We start from the raw sequence: 17,500 nt of genomic DNA, 5'->3' as shown, positions 1-17,500 counted from the left end.
GGGGGTTAATCCCCTTCAGTTGGAGGAGGGGATTTAATCCTCTTCACTGGGGAGGAGGGGGGTTAATCCCCTTCAGTTTGGGGAGGGGGTTAATCCCCTTCAGTTTGGGGAGGGGGTTAATCACCTTCAGTTGGGGGAGGGGGCTAATCTCCTTCAGTTGAGGGAAGGTAGTTAATCCCCTTCAATTGGGGAAGGGGGGTTAATCACCTTCAGTTGGGGAGGGGGTTAATCCCCTTAAATTGAGGTAGGGGGCTAATCCCCTTCAGTTTGGGGGAGGAAGTTAATCCCCTTCAGTTGGAGGAGGGGATTTAATCCCCTTCACTGGGGAGGGGGGAAAATCCCCTTTAGTTGGGGGAGGGGGTTAATCATCTTCAATTGGGGGAGGGGGATTAATCCCCTTCAGTTGGGAGGGGGGTTAATCACCTTCAGTTGGGGGAGGGGTTAATCCCCTTAAATTGAGGTAGGAGGTTAATCCCCTTCAGTTTGGGGGAGGAAGTTAATCCCCTTCAGTTGGGAGAGGGGGCTAATCCCCTTCAGTTGGAGGAGGGGTTAATCAATTTCAGTTGGGAAGGGGGTTAATCCCCTTCAGTTGGAGGGGATTAATCGATTTCAAATGGGGAGGGGGTTAATCTCCATCAGTTGGAGGGGATTAATCGATTTCAGTTGGAGAGGGGGTTAATCCCCATCAATTGTGTTATTATATATTTTCTTCTAATCTCTCTCAGATGAAGGTTAACCTGGAGCTAAAGGTTTAACTTAACCGCGAAATCAGAGTTTAAATCCTTCTCCCGACGGCAGCCAGAACAAAGACTAAAAGGTCGCCCCCCTGTAGCGATAAATAAGATTATTGATTGATTTAAGAGTATATATGTATAGGAATAACAGGTGGTAAAGGACATGGAACTGCCTAGTATAGGCCTTATGGCCTCCTGTAATCTCCATTCTTATGTTCTCCTCTTCAGGAGATACTGAAGGAGACCCCCCCCCCCCTCAATCGCTTATTAATTGTGTCCGCTTAAGGTTTGGACTCTTGGAGATGATCCTGGGAGCGGGGTCGACATACGGAAACGTGTGGTTGTGGCCCTTGACCTCGTTCGGATTTTTATTTTATTTTATTTTTTATTTATTTATTTATTATTTTTTTTATAGTCCGTGTGTTCATACTTCTTCATTCCTGATTTTTTCTTCTTCATTCCTGATTTTTGGATTCCTGATTTTTTATTATTTTCATTTTTATTACTTTCTTATTTATTTATTTTTTATAAAGAACTACCAGCTTGTGTATTACCAAACCTAGTAATATTTAATCCAGTTTTTATGTAGTTTTGAGTTCATTTTTTCTGTCGTCAGGCGATTTTATTAAGTCTGTAACACTACACTTGCATCTAATGGGAATAGATTTTTATTTATCAATTTAATAATTCATTTATCTATTCATATATTGCAATTTAGTATTCTGTTACAGTATGCCTTTCTTCTATTGTGTTACGTTGTACTACGTTATGTTACGTTACGTTTAAGTGTGTTACGTTATGTTTAATTTTCTTGTTCCCAATTCATCGGTGATTTGTCTTGTAGTTCTCTGTATTACTCTCTGTGGAGCGTTTGTTTCGATTTCGCTGTACGTAGGCCCTGGCATCCAGAGCACCTAGGGCACGGGTGACGATTTTGGTCACAGATAGGCGTCAGGAATCCTGGCGTGATTTTTTTCTCTACAATATCTTCCTACTCCTGTCCTCCTTTTCTTCCTCCTCCTCCTCCTCCTCCTTCACCTCTTCCTCCTCCTGTCCTCCTTCTCTTCCTCCTCCTCCTCTTCCTCCTTCACCTCTTCCTCCTCCTTCACCTCTTCCTCCTCCTTCACCTCTTCCTCCTCCTCTTCCTCCTCCTCCTCTTCCTCCTTTTCATCCTCCTCTTCATCCTCCTCCATTTCATCATCCTCCTTTTCATCCTCCTCTGTATCATCCTCCTCCTCCATTTCATCCTCTTCCTCCACTCCCTCGTCATCCTCTTCCTCCTCCTCCTCTTCCTCCTTTTTATTATCCTCCATTTCACCCCCTTCTTCCTCCTCCTCCTCCCTCGCCATCCTCTCCCTCGCCATCCTCTCCCTCCTCTTCCTCCTCCATTTCATCCTCCTCCACTTCATCCTTATCCTTTTCATCCTCCTCCGTTTCATCCTCCTCCTCCGTTTCATCATCCTCCACCTCCGTTTCATCATCATCCTCCGTTTCATCCACCTCTTTTTCATCCTCTTCCAGTTCATCGTCTTCCTCTTCTTCCTCCTCTCCCTCGTCCTCTTCCTCCTCGTTCTCCTCCTCTTCCTCCTCTTCATTATCCTCCATTTCACCTTCCTATTCCTCCTCCCTCGTCATCCTCTCTCCTCATCCTCTTAATCCTCCTCTTCATCCTCCCCCTCTTAATCCTCCTCCTCCTCCTCTTCTTCCACTTCTAATGTATCAATATATATGTGGACCAGTTTGCTACTGGCTAGGTGCAGCTGTTCGAGAGGGTGTGAGCGTTTTCGTTGTAAACCATAATGAACAACATAGTCGGCTTAAAATGTTGTGTATCTGAACCGTTGTATGTTGCGGATTTCACGTTTTCTGTTGCGGATTTCCACATTGTACGTTCTTTGTTGCGGATTGTACAATTTGTGGTGCGGATCATACATTATACGTTGCGGTTTTTTACGTGATGTTTTGCGGATTTTACATTGTAAGTTGCGGATTTCACGTTGTATGTTGTGGTTTTAAGTTTGTTGTGAATTGCGCTTTGCATGTTGCGGATTGCACATAGCGTGTGTATTGCATGTTGCCTGTTACGAACTGCAATGCACAGCAGCAAATTCCTCGTGAAAAGTTGCATGTCTCTACCAATTTTCATTGGCCAAAGTGCAGCTGTTTGGGACACACACACACACACACACACACACACACACACACACACACACACACACACACACACACACACAGTCATAAATTTATTTCACATGTCGTTAATGTGGCAGTGTACTTCATATATTTTGTTTTGTGAACTGGCAAGTGATTTTTATTAAGAATCGGAATGAAGTCGAGACTGTTTACAAAGTGCCACTACCCGTTTTTGCTCAGGCAGTGGGAGCATTTATGAGCGTGCTAAGATCAGCGTTGACCACTCGACGACAGATTTCAATTAAACTCAAATAAAAGCGGAATTAGAAGTTAATTCTAGTCTAAATTCTAAGCAATGGAAACACAAAAACAAGAGTTATGACAGGATAGGTGTGGCTTTAGAAGGAAGGAAAAGAGAAAGATGGAAAGAAATTTTTAAATTTGGTTGAGGTGGCATCAGCGGCCGTGACGTCATAACGCTCGTTCAGGGGCTTTTGTTTTGGTTCCAGACCTCTTCGAACAAAACAAATTTAAATAATTAGATAATTTATGTGCGTATAAGCTTACAGTGGCGGATGTACACGCAAGGATATGATCAGTGACACGCTGATACGTACGTGTAGTATACGTAGGAATACACATGTTCACAAAAGCGCGTATAAAACGCAGAGTACCAGAATTAAGTTATCTGAGGTTTGAGCAAGGAAGGGTAGTAATATGGCGGACTTCGTGGCGTCGGCCGTTAGGGATGGTAATGCCCGTTTCAAGGTGACGCTGCTATCGCTCGGCTTGTATTCTCCCTCCCTCTCTCTCCCTACCCCCTAACTCCCTCCCTCCCCCCTACTCCCTCCCTCCCCCCTACCCCCTAACTCCCTCCCTATCCCCTAACTCCCTCCCTCCCCCCTAACTCCCTCCCTCCCTACCTCTCTTCCAACCCCTCCCTCTCTTTCTCCCCCCTCTCTCTCTCCTTCCCTCCCATTTCTTCTTTCCTTCTCCTTCTTTTCTCTCCCTCCCTCCCCCCTCCCCTCTCTCCCTCCCTCCCCCTCTCTCCCTCCCTCCCCCTCTCTCTCCCTCCCTCCCTCCCCCTCTCTCCCTCCCTCCCTCTCCCTCCCACCCTTTCCTTCCTCCCTCCCTCCCACCCTTTCCAACCTCCCTCCCTCCCACCCTTTCCAACTTCCCTCCCTCCCACCCTTTCCAACCTCCCTCCCTCCCACCCTTTCCTCCCGCCCTCCTTCCCACCCATTCCTTCCTCCCTCTCCCCCTCTCTACTTTTCCTCTCTCTCTCTCTCTCTCTCTCTCTCTCTCTCTCTCTCTCTCTCTCTCTCTCTCTCTCTCTCTCTCTCTCTCTCTCTCTCTCTCTCTCCCTCTATCTCTACCCACATCCTCTCTCGTTGTCTCCTTCCTTCTCTCCTTCTCCCTTCTCCCATTCCACATGTCTGAACATTGTGTGTGTGTGTGTACGTGTGTGTGTGTGTGTACGTGTGTGTGTGTGTACGTGTGTGTACGTGTGTGGGTGCGGGCGCTCAAATGCGTACATGAGAGCGTAGACACGTTGGTAAACAAACTGTTTGGGGCACATCTGCGCAGTGAGTGCCACCGACCGTGTAATAAAATCGTCTGGCGGCAGCCTTCATACACCTCCCTTTCCCTCCCACCCTCGCTCCCATTTTACCTCCACACACTCCCTCTATCCTTCCTTCCCACCCCTTTCTCCTTCCCACTTTACCACAAAATTCCCTCCCTCCCTCTTTACCTCCCTCCCTCCCTCTCACCCTCCTCTCTTCCCCTCCCTACCCTCCCTCCCTCCCCCTCCATTCATCTCTCCCTTTTCTCCCTCCCTCCCTCCACAACCTCTTAAACTCGATCCTGTCATTCCTCATTCATGCGTCCTCCTCCTCCTCCATCCCTCCTTCTCCTCCTCCATCCCTCCTTCCTCCTCCTTCTCCCTCCATCCCTCTCAGTGTTGCCTCCTTCCTTCGTAATCCTTTCCTCCTTTCTTCCTTCCTTCCTTCCTCCCTTCCTTCCTTCCTTCCTTCCAACTACCCTCTCCTTCCTAACCCCGTTCACGTTTTCTTTCGCCCCCTTTCACGTTTTCTTCCATCACCTCATTTCACGTTTTCTTCCTCTCCTTCCTTCTTCCCTGCCTTTCCTTCCTCTCTCTCCTTTATTTCCTCCTCCTCTCTTCTTCCTTCTTTCTTCCTCTACATCTCCCCATCCTTCCCTCCTTACCTCCTCCCCTCCTTACCTCTTCCACTTTCTTCCCTCCTCCCCTTCTCCCTTCCCTTATCCCCTCCTTCCTTCCCTCCTTCCCTCCTCCCATTTTCCCTCCTCCACTCCTCCCATTTTCCCACCTCCCCTCCTCCCATTTTCCCTCCTCCCATCTTCCCTCCTCCCATTTTCCCTCCTCCCCTTCTTCCTTCCCTCCTCCCCTTCTTCCTTCCCTCCTCCCCTCCTTACCTCCTCCTTCCTCCCTTTGACCCGTTCACTGTTTTAGGCTTGCGGGCGTACCCGACGGTGCCTGCGGCTGCCCGCGGGTCCAACCGCCCGTCTCCTGCGGGCGGACCACTTGTCGCAGGGACGGCGGCGGCGGTGGCGGCCAAATCACGGCCCTGGCTTGGGTTAACGACCTCCTCCTCCTCCTCCTCCTCCTCCTCCTGCTCCTCTCTCCTTCTCCCCCTCTTCCTCTTCCTCCTCGTCCACCTCCTCCTCTTCCTTCTCTTCGTCCTCCTCCACCTCCTCTCCTCCTCTTCCTTCTCCTCGTCCTCCTCCACCACCTCGTCCTCCTCCTTCCTTCTTCCTTCTCTTCGTACTCCTCCTCCTCCTTGTCCCCCTCGCCTTCCTCTTCCTTCTCTTCGTCCTTCACTTCCCCTCCCTCCTCCTCCTCGTCCTCCTACATTTCCTCCTCCTCCTCCTCCTCCTCCTCCTCCTCCTCCTCCTCCTCCTCCTCCTCTTGGGACCGTTGGTCTCAAAAAGGGACCACCGGGACCGCCAACGCCCATTGGGGCTACCGAAGTGGGGAGTTGCCGGGGTGTGTGTGTGTGAATAAAATCGCCTGGCGGCAGATTAAGTACGAGGAACAGTGCCATCAGGGACTGAAGGGGGTTATGCTTAGAGTCGATGGTTTTTCCTGGGTACCTGTCCTCCTTCCCTTCCTCCTCTTCCCCTTCCTCTTCTTCCCCTTTCTCTTCCCCTTCCTCTTCTCCTTCCCCTTCCTCTTCTCCTTCCCCTTCCTCTTCTCCTTCCCCTTCCTCTTCTCCTTTCCCTTCCTCTTCCTCTTCCCCTCCTCTTCCTCTCCTCCTCCTTCCCTTCCTCCTCCTCCTTACCTTCCCCCTCCTTCCCTTCCTCCTCCCCATTCCCTTCCCCCTCCTCCTTCCCTTCCCCCTCCTCCTTCCCTTCCCCCTCCTCCTTCCCTTCCCCCTCCTCCTTCCCTTCCCCCTCCTCCTTCCCTTCCCCCTCCTTCCCTTCCTCCTCCCCATTCCCTTCCTCCTCCTCCTTCCCTTCCTCCTCCTTCCCTTCCTCCTCCTTCCCTTCCTCCTCCATCCCTTCCTCCTCCTCCTTCCCTTCCTCCTTCTACTTCCCTTCCTCGTCCTACTTCCCTTCCTCGTCCTCTTCCTCCTCCTGTTCCTCCTCCTGTTCCATCTCCTCTTCCTCTTCTTTTTCCCCTTTCACTTCCAATTCTTCCCTTCCTCCTCACTTTGCCCTCCATTCCACCTCCATTTCTCCTCATTCTTCCTCCTCCTCCTTTTCCCACTCCTCTTCTTCATCTTCCCCTTCCCCTTCCCCTTCTTCCTCTTCCCCTTCTTCCTCTTCCCGTTCTTCCTCTTCGCCTTCCCCTTCTTCCTCTTCCCGTTCTTCCTCTTCCCTTTCCCTTTTTTCCTCCTCCCCTTCCCCTTCTTCCTCCTTTTCCCCTTCCCTTTCCTCCTCCTCCTCCCCCTTCCCTTTCCTCCTCCTCCCCCTTCCCTTTCTTCCTCCTTTTCCCCTTCCCTTTCCTCCTCCTTCTCCTCCGCCTCCTCTGTTCTCCCCTTCCTCTACTCCTCTCTCTCTGAGCCTTCTTGTTCTTCTTGTTCACGTTTTATTTGTTTTTATTGTTCTTCGTGTTCTTGATCTCGTTCTCCGTGTTCTTGTTCCTCGTGTTATTGTTCATGTTCTTATTATTCATGTTCTTAATCTCGTTCTTGTTCATGTTCTCGTTCTTCTTGTTCTTCACATTATTTTTGTTCTTTCTGTTCTCTATGTTCTTGGTCTTTATGTTCTCGTTTTTCTTGTTCTTCATATTGTATTTGTTCTTTTTTGTTCTTTATCGTCTTTAATCTTCATGTTCTCGTCCTTGGTCTTCATATTCTCCTCGTTCTTTATGTTCTCGATCTTCATGTTCTTGTTCTTCTTGTTCTCGAAGGTTCCATAGTAGGAGGAACGACGATAGTTGGGTCTCTTTTGAGTCGATAAGAGGCCTCAGAGTTTGAAAAGGAAAGGGTACTTTGAACCCATCCATCCCGTGAGGTACTTTCCCTTTCATTCCAGATGCCGTCAGGCGATTTTATTCGTCTCCATGGCACCCCTACGGACCCCTATCCCTTTCCTCCCAGGTAGCGAATAGTTGATAACGGTTTAAAAATATATATTGTCTTTTGACTTTTTGTTGGTTACACAGACAACACAACACAGGCACAAAGAAGAGGAAGAGGAGGAGGAGGAGGAGGAGGAAAAGAAAGAAGAGGAAGAGGAGGAACAGGAGGAAGAGGAGGAACAGGTGGAAGAGGAGGGAGAGAAAGAAGAGGAGGAAGAAAAGAGGAGTAGCAGTAAGCGAAGCGACATGACGTCAAGTCGGTTGAGGTAAAATTCGGCAGCGGATGTTCGTTGGCTGGCCGGCCCCTCTCAAGATGCAGAGAAATATCTTGAGAAGCATTTAAAAGGAAGATATAACGGTCACCAGACAGCCCGACCTCTTCTCTCCTCTTCCTTCTCTTCCTCCTCCTCTTCCTCTCCCTCTTCCTTTCCTCCTCCTCCTCTTCTTCCACCTCATTTGGTACATATGCTGTATCCAGCAATTTGCGTAGACAAATATTTTTATTTACTTTTTTATTTACTTATTTGCCTATTCATTTATCTATTTATCTATCTGTATTCTATTTTATTTTATTTTATTCTATTTTATTTTAATCTTATTTATTTAATTTCATTCTGTTTTTATTTTATTTTATTTCATGATTTCAATTCAAACGTCGACTGATTTACTTTATTTCACTCTATTTTTGTATTATTTGATTTCATGATTTGAATTCTAACGTCGAAAGCGTTTTGATCTGCGCATGTGCATAAGATACATTCAGTGAAAAACGAAGACATAAAATGAAATGTAAATTAATTATTTAATGCGACTTGTGCGTTTTATTTCTTTTAGCAAATTCAAAGAAATTCAATTTATTTCAAAGCAAGTTTTTACATCAAATGTTCACACACACACACACACACACACACACACACACACACACACACACACACACACACACACACACACACACACACACACACACACACACACACACACACACACACACACACACACACACACACACACACACACACACACACACACACACACCCCGGGGGCGGATTGGTAAGTCACTGGCCTCACAAGCCGGAGAACCGGGGTTCGATTCCCCGGCCGGGCGGAGACAAGTTGGGTTTGTCTCCTTTCACGTGTAGCCCCTGTTCACCTAGCAGCGAGTAGGTACGGGACGTTAGTCAAGGAGTTGTGACCTTGCATTCCCGGTGTGTGGAGTGTGAGTGGTCTCAGACCTACCCAGAGATCTGCTAATAATGAGCTCTGAGCTCACTGCCGTAGGGTGGTGTCTGGCTGTCTCGAAAGAGGCTGCAGCAGATCCGAGGTGAATACACACACACACACACACACACACACACAAACGTGGATTATGTGCATTTTTGTGTTCATAGTCGTATTAACAAGTTCCAAGACGTTTCTTGATAACACAGGTGAACAGAATACTCGGTTTGTTCATTTTGTTGAACAAGATATACAGTATTTATATACAGTGTATATATATATATATATATATTCATGTGTGTGCGTGCGTGCGTGTGTGTAACCAGACACCAGAACGCTACACCAGAGAGTCCCCAGCTGTACTGGAGGAACTTGCTTTCCCAGCAAGTACAGTAGTTTAGACAAGTACATAACTGGCAGTGCAGACATCACAGTTGTCGTTGCTGATGTCATAGTTGTTACTGCAGACGTCATAATTGTTACGGCTGACGTCATAGTTCTCTGTTGACGTCATAGTTGTCACTAATGACGTAATATTTGTCATGGCTGACGTCATAGTTCTCTCTGTTGACGTCATAGTTGTCACTAATGACGTAATAGTTGTCTGAGTTGACGTCATAACTGTCGCTACTGACGTCATTGTGGTCGCTACTGACGTCATAGTTGTCCCTTCTGACGTCATAGTTGTCCCTTCTAACGCCACAACTGTCAATGCTGACGTCATACTGGTCACTGTTGACGTCACAGCTGTCACTGCTGACGTCACAATTCCACAGAAAACGTGAAGTTGTCAACACAGACTAACTTTGTCGTCTGCTCCATAGACGTCGCGCACACACACACACACACACACACACACACACACACACACACACACACACACACACACACACACACACACACACACACACACACACACACGCGCGCGCGCGCACGCACGCACGCACGCACGCACACAAATACTACTACTAAGCATTGGCTGAGAGGATAGCAGTTTCTCAAGAAATAATAAATAAACAAATCTTTAACTGATGTTTAGCTGTTACTGTGGTGGCTGAGCAATGGGAAGAAATCCTGTTTTCGAAGATATACCAGAAGATGAGAACATCGTGCTTTCGTTTTCTGGAATTATCCCCAATATTAGGAAAAAATTAGATCCAAATATTGGGAATTCGGAGCTTCTTCTTCCCTTCCTCCTCTTCTTGCTCTTCCCCCTACTCCTCCTTCTCCTTCTCCTCTTACTCTCCTCTTTCATCTTCCTCCTTTTCTTCCTCCTCTTACTCTTCCTCTTCCTTCTCCTCTTACTCTTCCTCTTCTTACTCTCCTCCTTCCTCTCCTCTTCCTCCTTTTCTTCCTCCTGCTCTTCCTTTTCCTCCTTTTCTTCCTCCTCTTACTCCTCCTCTTCCTCCTCTTCCTCCTCTTGCTCTTCTTATTTTCACTTCCTCTTCCTCCTTATCTTCCTCCTCATCTTCCTCCTCCTCTTACTCTTCGTCTTCCCTTCCTCCTCCAATCCTCATTGGAGAGAGCATTTACAGGCGAAAACAATCGATATTGCCATATTAGTGGTTATTACTTTAACCGCACGAAAGTTCTGTCAATTGTATTTTACTCCATTTTATTTTTCATTGTTTTTATCGCAATTTGTTTATTTTTGTCTTGATCGTTCATTTCTCTGTTTATCGTTCTTTTTATCACAATTCGTTAATTTTTGTTTCTTTTCTATTTTCAGGTAAGACCATTAGCGTGTAGTATCTTGACCTCCCTTGATTTTCTGGAGGAGCAAGAGGAAGAGGAGAGGAGGAGGAGGAAGAGGAAGAGGAGGAGAGGGCGAAGGACGACCTCTGACCCGGTCTCCTGCAGAAGGGTAACTGACTCGAGTGTTTGTTGTTGTCAAGGAGTGCGCACACACACACACACACACACACACACACACACACACACACACACACACACACACACACACACACACACACACACACACACACACACACAGGTAGCGATCGCGGCCGCCACTACGGCGGTCCGAGTTTGAATCCCGCCCAGGATTGAAATAATTTCAGTATCGCTGCGCTGCGAGTCGTTACTCCAACTCTCCTGGACGGGGAGTTGGGTGTGTGTGTGCGTGTGAGGTCACAGCATTACCCATAGATCGGTCATATGTGAGCTCTGAGCTCTCTTATGGGAGGTAAATAGCTGTCGATCACGAGTCCAACAAGTGATCCAACACAATGGTGAATTACACACACACACACACACACACACACACACACACACACACACACACACACACACACACACACACACACACACACGAGTTTAACACGTGATCCAAGAACACGGTAAATCACATACCCACACCAAACCCACAAATGGAAAATAGATTATAATAATAATAATAGTAATATTTATGATAATGGTAATTCAATAAGATAGAAAAAACACCCAATCGGTGTTTTAAGGGTATTAATGAATAGGTTTCCATTCAGCATTGATAGTCATAGGGGAATATAAAGGTTAGGTTAGTGTGTTTTGGGGTAGGATAGTCACTGCCAAATATTGGCTGCGAATTAGGAAATATCGTCACACGTTGGCGATGCTGATCGAGCATGACGTATTTCTTCATAGAGCAGTGATGTCACCAAAAGTGGCGATATTTTTTTGCCAAAAGTGGCGATACTTTTTACCAAAATTGGCAATATGATCGCAAAAAAATGGCGATATGTTTTGCCAAAAGTGGCGATTTTTTTTTTGCCAAAAGTGGTGATGTTTTTGGCCAAAAATGGCGATGTTTTTGCGAAAATATATGTTTTGAAGAATTGTTTTTGATATTTTTTGCACAAACTGATCATATAATTCTGTCAATTCACAACATTCTTATGCCTTCAGTCTGTATTTGAGTCTGTGTCTTTGAATCTCGCCTGCGATCTGTCTGTCTGTCTGTATCCGTCAGTCTTTGTCTGTCTATATCTGTCTGCCCGTCATTGTCTGTTGCGTCCTCACGCGGTCACTGTCCTTGTTGTCTTTGCTCTGCTTCGCTTCGCTTCCCTCCACCGCCTCCATTATTGTTGTTCCTTCTCCCTCTTCCTCCTTCCCTCTCGCTCGCATCCTCCACGTCTCTCTCTCTCCCTCTCTTTACTCTCTTCGTCGATGCGTGAAATGATTCACCGACGAAAGACTCTCTCTCTCTCTCTCTCTATTCCTTTATCTCTCCCCATTTCTTTCTCTTTTTCCCCTTCTCTCTCTCTTTTCCCCTTCTCTCTTTCTTTTCCCCTTCTCTCTTTTCCCCTTCTCTCTCTATATTTCCCCTTCTCTCTCTATCTTTCCCCTTCTCTTTCTCTCACCTTTCTCTTTCTCCTCCTCTCTCTTTCTCCCTCTCTCTCTCTCTCATCTCATATCTCTCTCTTTCTCTCTCTCTCTCTCATATCTCTCTCTCTCTCTCTCTCTCTCTCTCTCTCTTCATAAATGTAACATACTTCTCATCTTCCCTCCATCTCCCTTTCCCCTCCTTCCCTACACCTTCCCTCCTTAATCTGCCTCCTCTTCCTTCCTTCCTTCCTTCTCTCCCCCTATTCCATTCTTTCTTCCTCTTTCCTTACTTTCCTCTCTCCCTCCTTCTTTCCTTCTTTTCTCACTTCTCCCCTCCCTCCCTCCCCTCTTACCCCTCCTCCTTCCATATTCCCAACCTCCTTGTTCCATACCCTCCCCTCCCCCTTCCCCCTTCCCCCTCCCTATCATCCCTATTCCTTATCCTCCCTATTCCTTCCTTCCCCCTCCCTTCCCTCCCTTCCCCCCCTTCCGTCCCCTGTAACCCCTCCCCCTTCCCCCCCTTCCGTCCCCTGTAACCCCTCCCCTTCCCCCCTTCCCCCCCTTCCGTCCCCTGTAACCCCTCCCCCTTCCCCCCTTCCCAACCTCCTTGTCCCCTTGTCCTCCCCCTCCCTCCCTCCCTCCCCTCCCCTCTAAATCCTTCCCCCTTCCTACCCCCTCCCTTCCCTCTAACCCTTCCTCTTCCCTTCCCCTTACCTTACCTTTCCTTCCCCTTTCCCTTCCGTTCCCCTTCCCTTTCCACCTCTTCCCCCCTTCCCATGACTCACTCCCCTCTAACCCCTCACACTTTCACCTTCCTATCCTCCTTCCCTCCCCCTTCCTATCCCCCTTCCCTCCCCCTTCCTATCTCCCTTCCCTCCCCCTTCCTATCCCCCTTTCCTCCCCCTTCCTATCCCTCTTCTCTCCCCCTTTCTATCCCCCTTCCCTCCCCCTATCCCTTTCCTATCTTCCTTGTCCCCTCCCCTCACTCCCCTCCCTTTAATTCCTCCTTCCCCGATCCTATCCTTCTCGCCCTCTCTATCTCCCCGTTACCCTTTCCCTCCCCCTTCCCTCCTTTTTTATCTCCCCTTCCCCTTTCCCTCCTCTTCTCCCCCTTCCCTTTCCCTCCCCTCCTCCCCCCTTCACTTTTTATATCCTCCTTCCCCTTTCCCTCCCCCCCTTCCCTCCTCTCCTCCCCCCTCCCTCCCCCCTCCCTCCCCTTTTTATCTCCCGTATCGCAGCCCCATCGGTGTATACCGGCGACTAATCGCTCCTGACATCATGGCGGGAGACTGGTCGCGCGCGATCGGGAGACTGGTCGCGCGCGATCGGGAGACTGGTCGCGCGCGATCGGAGACTGGTCGCGCGCACAGTACCTCCCTCTCAGTTACCCGCGACCCTCGGTGTCGTAATAGGGGGGAGAAGGTTACCATGATGGGGGAGAGAGAGAAGGGGAGCAGAGTGGGGGTGGGAGAAAGAGAGAGGGGAGACGGGAGTGATGGGGGAAAGCGGGGGGGAGGGTAATTTCTGCCACCACTCTGACCTATTTTGACATTTTTCATTTTATCTATTTAATTTTATCTATTATCTATGAGATACTTTTTGATTTGGGGGCGTGGGTACCTGTACATGGTTGTGTGTGAACACTTCCGTTAACTTGTATTGTAAATGAACAGCAGCGGTTGAAACCGCTAGTATGAACAGGGCCTAAAGGTTTATGAGCCGTCACTTACTGTGGCGTTCTTTATACATTTTATTCCTCCTCTCTCTCTCTCTCTCTCTCTCTCTCTCTCTCTCTCTCTCTCTCTCTCTCTCTCTTAAGGTCTGATCCCTTCAATTTCGTGACGCACTTGAAAGGCTTTATTATGGTTATCGTTCGGCTATTTTATTCGGTTGTGTGTGAGGGTGGGTGGGGGAGGGAGACTTGGGACAAAGCTGATCTTGGGAAGTTGAAGCTCTGGTTTGTCTCCAGTGTGTTAGGACAAACTTCTCCCCCTCTCCCTCTTCTCTCCTCCCCCTTCCCCTCCTCCCCCATCTTATCCTCCCCTCCTTCCCTCCCCTTCTCCCCTCTCATATCCTCCCCTCCCTCTCATCCTTCCCCTACCCACCTCTCCCCCTCTTCTTTACCCCTCATCTCTCCCTCCTTCCCTCCCCCTTCTGCCCTTCCCCTCCTCCCTACCCCTCCTCTCTCCCTCCTTTCTTCCCCTTCACCCCTACCTTTCTCCCCTCCCCATCTCCCTCCCCCGTCTTCACTCCTTTCCCTCCCCTCCTCCCCTATCTGCCTATCCTCCATCTTCTCTCCTCCCCTATCCTTCTCTCCCTCCTCCCCCTTCTCCCCTCTATCCCCCTCTTCCCTTCCTCTATCCCTCTCCTCCCATATCCTTTTCTCTCTCCTCTCCCCTTCTCCCCTCCCCTTCTCCCCTCCTCTTCTCCCCTCCCATCCCCTTCTCCGCTCCTCTATCCCCCTCCCCTCCCCTTTTCCTTCCCCTACCCCTCACCCCCTCCTCCCTACCCCTCACCCTCTCCTCCCTACCCCTCCTCCCCTCCACCCTACCCGTCCTCTCCCCTCCTCTCTTCACCTTCTCCCTCTCCTACTCCCTACCCATCCTCCCCTTCTCCTCCCCCACATTTCCCCTCCTCTCCTCCCCCTCTCTCCCTCCCACCTCCTCCCCACCCACCTTCTCCCTCCTCCCAACTCCTCCTACCCCCTCCCACCTTCCTCCACCCCCTACTCTTCCTCCCCTTCTCCCCCTTCTCACCACTTCTCCCCCTACCTTCCTCCCCCTCTCCCTCCTCACTTCCCCCTCTTTTCTTCCTGGATCTTCCCCCCATTCCTTACTCCTCCATCTTACCCCTCTGTCCCCTCCACCCTTCACCTAACCCCCTAACCCCTCCTCTTCTCTCCCCCCCCCCGCTCCTCATTCTCCTCCCCATCCTCATGGATTGCTACAGAGGCTTGGCGACGTCATAGTTCCCCTTTACCTTCCCCTCTCCCCTCCTCTTCCTCTCTCTCCTCTCCCCTCACCTTCCCCTCCCCCTCCCCTTCACCTACCCCTCCCCTTCCCTCTCCCACCTCCCACCGCTCCCACTGGTAATAGGATAGGATCCCCCCCCACTCCCCACACGTTGCGTCAGTGGAAAGTTGGGGGGTGAGGGGGGCTATCATATGTTTTGGGGGGATTTTGCATTCCCCTCATTAACCCCCCCTACCCGCCCACTTTTTCATATTCTCTGTTTCTCTCTTTTCCTCTTTCCTCTTTCTTATCCCTCTCTCTTCCCCCCCTTCACTCTTTATATTTCTCTTTCTTCACCTCCACCCCTCCCTCTCTCTATCTCTCGGTATCTCTTTCTTCCCCCTCTCTCGGTCTCTCTCTTCTCGCTCTCGTTTTTCTCTTCTTTTTTTCATTCCCTAACCCTCCCCCTTCCCCTCCCCCTCCCCCTCCCCTCCATCCCCTCTCCCTCCCTTCCTCCCACTCCCTCCCTCCCCCTCCCTTCCTCCCCCTTCTCTCTCTCTCTCTCTCTCTCTCTCTCTCTCTCTCTCTCTCTCTCTCTCTCTCTCTCTCTCTCTCTCTCTCTCTCCCTCTCTCTCGTATCTGGATGTCGTCACAAGATTCTACTCAGTTTAGGTCGTAAACCTGCCAAGGAAGTTGAACTCCTTCAGGGAGAATTAACCTCCTTTTTCTGACTAAACTATTTTCTTAACAATAACAACAACAACAACAGCAATAACAACAACAACAAAACGCTACATAGAGTAAAAATGTTGATAGTTTTTAAATCACTTGTCACTGATTTAGGCCCTGTTCACACTAGCGGTTTGAACCGCGCGGAAAAACGCGGCGGTACCGCATAGTCAAGGGGAAAAAATGCGCGGTTGTGTGTAAACGCCTCCATTGACTTACATTGTAATTGAACTGCGGCGGTTGAAACCGCTAGTGTGAACAGGGCCCTAGGGTTATCCTGAGATGAATAAAATCTCCTGACGGCAGTTAGAATATAGAAGCGAGGTTGTTAACCGCAGTTAAAGGCAGATAACACGTTTACGAGCTGGGATGAGAGCTTAGGTGCTTAAGTGAGCTGAGATGAGAGGAAGGGTGGTTTGTTGTGCTGGGATGAAAGGAAGGCGTGCTTTTGCGAGCTCGGAAGGAGATAACGAGGAAAAGAGGGGAAGAAATTAGATGGGGAGGAATGACCTTAAGCCAAGCAGGGGGTATCCTTTCCCCCCTTCCCCCCTTTTCCCCCTTCCCCCTATGGCCCCCAACCCTACATATTAATATAATTGTGTGTGGGGAGGTGGATGTTCGTGTGTGTGTTTGTGTGTGCGTGTACATTTATATGTATATACATACATATATATATATATATATATATATATGTATATACATGTATATATATATATATATATTATATATATATATGTGTATATATATGTATATACATGTATATATATATATGTATATACATGTATATACATGTATTTATTATATATATATATATATATATATATATATGTGTGTGTGTGTGTGTGTGTGTGTATGTATATGTATATACATGTGTATGTATGTATGGATATATGTATATATATATATAGTATATATATGTTTATATATATATATATATATATATATATATATATATATATATATGATGTGTATGTATTATTTGAGGAAGTCGACAGCGACAGTGGTGTTATTGATACTATATTGAATAATTTTACCATATTCTTAAGATACTTTTCATTTGATTTTTTGGGGGGAGGGGGGAAGGGTGGTAAGGGGAGTTAAATGTACACGAGTTCATGTCAACGGTACTCAGGAAATTCACAGAATTATTGACCACTTTATTGAACATGCAAAGAATATTTTGAAAATACAGTCATACATTTCCAGCCATATAAAAGACATTAAAATTATTTCCTGGTGCCGTTTAGTGCACCCCTTGAGCAACGAGGAGCGAATAATCCTTTCGTTAATAACCGCTAGTATGTGGTCTAATTGGTTGTTAGTTTGTCTAACGACGCCTGGGTGCTTGGTTCGGCTCGTTATGTCCACGAACAACCAGAATAAAATATGTAAAATCTGCCACCAGGATATTAAGAGACTTAACTCCTCCTCCCCCACTCCCTGTTGGGTGAACAAAATCATCTTGGTAGAATAAAGGCTTTAAGGTATATCACTTGGTTGAAAGAGAAGGGCTCTCTCTCTCTCTCTCTCTCTCTCTCTCTCTTTCTCTATCTCTCTCTCTCTCTATATATATATATATATATATATATATATATATATATATATATATCTATATATATGTGTCTCTCTATCTCTCTCTCTCTCTCTCTCTCTCTCTCTCTCTCTCTCTCTCTTTCTCTATCTCTCTCTCTCTCTCTCTCTCTCTCTCTCTCTCTCTCTCTTCCATGAATATATCGCTAAAGTAATATTCCTGTCTCAAGTGTAAAAAAAAAAAAATAGTAATAATAAAAGAATAGAATAAAGATAAAATGAAAATGAAATGAAAAATGGAAATCGCCTGGACCAGTGGATCTCGGGTTTGA

The 17,500-nt window shown here is 47.8% G+C and overlaps 1 protein-coding gene across 5 annotated transcripts in view; it reads left to right on the top strand.

Moving 5' to 3' along the window:
- Nucleotides 1-17,500, top strand: part of LOC143027552 (uncharacterized) — a 182,300-nt gene that overhangs the window by 123,477 nt on the left and 41,323 nt on the right. Inside the window, exon 2 of one of the 5 annotated variants that reach the window (XM_076188856.1) lies at nt 10,382-10,516. The exons of the other annotated variants lie outside the window; for them this stretch is intronic. The gene's annotated coding sequence lies outside the window, so the exon portion shown is untranslated. The remainder of the gene's footprint in view (nt 1-10,381; nt 10,517-17,500) is intronic. 5 annotated transcript variants of the gene reach the window in all.

The sequence above is a fragment of the Oratosquilla oratoria genome, chromosome 8 (genome assembly GCF_046742065.1).
Source record: "Oratosquilla oratoria isolate Oo_2021 chromosome 8, ASM4674206v1, whole genome shotgun sequence".
NCBI lineage: Eukaryota > Metazoa > Arthropoda > Malacostraca > Stomatopoda > Squillidae > Oratosquilla > Oratosquilla oratoria.
This window is presented reverse-complemented; position numbering and strand designations above follow the sequence as displayed.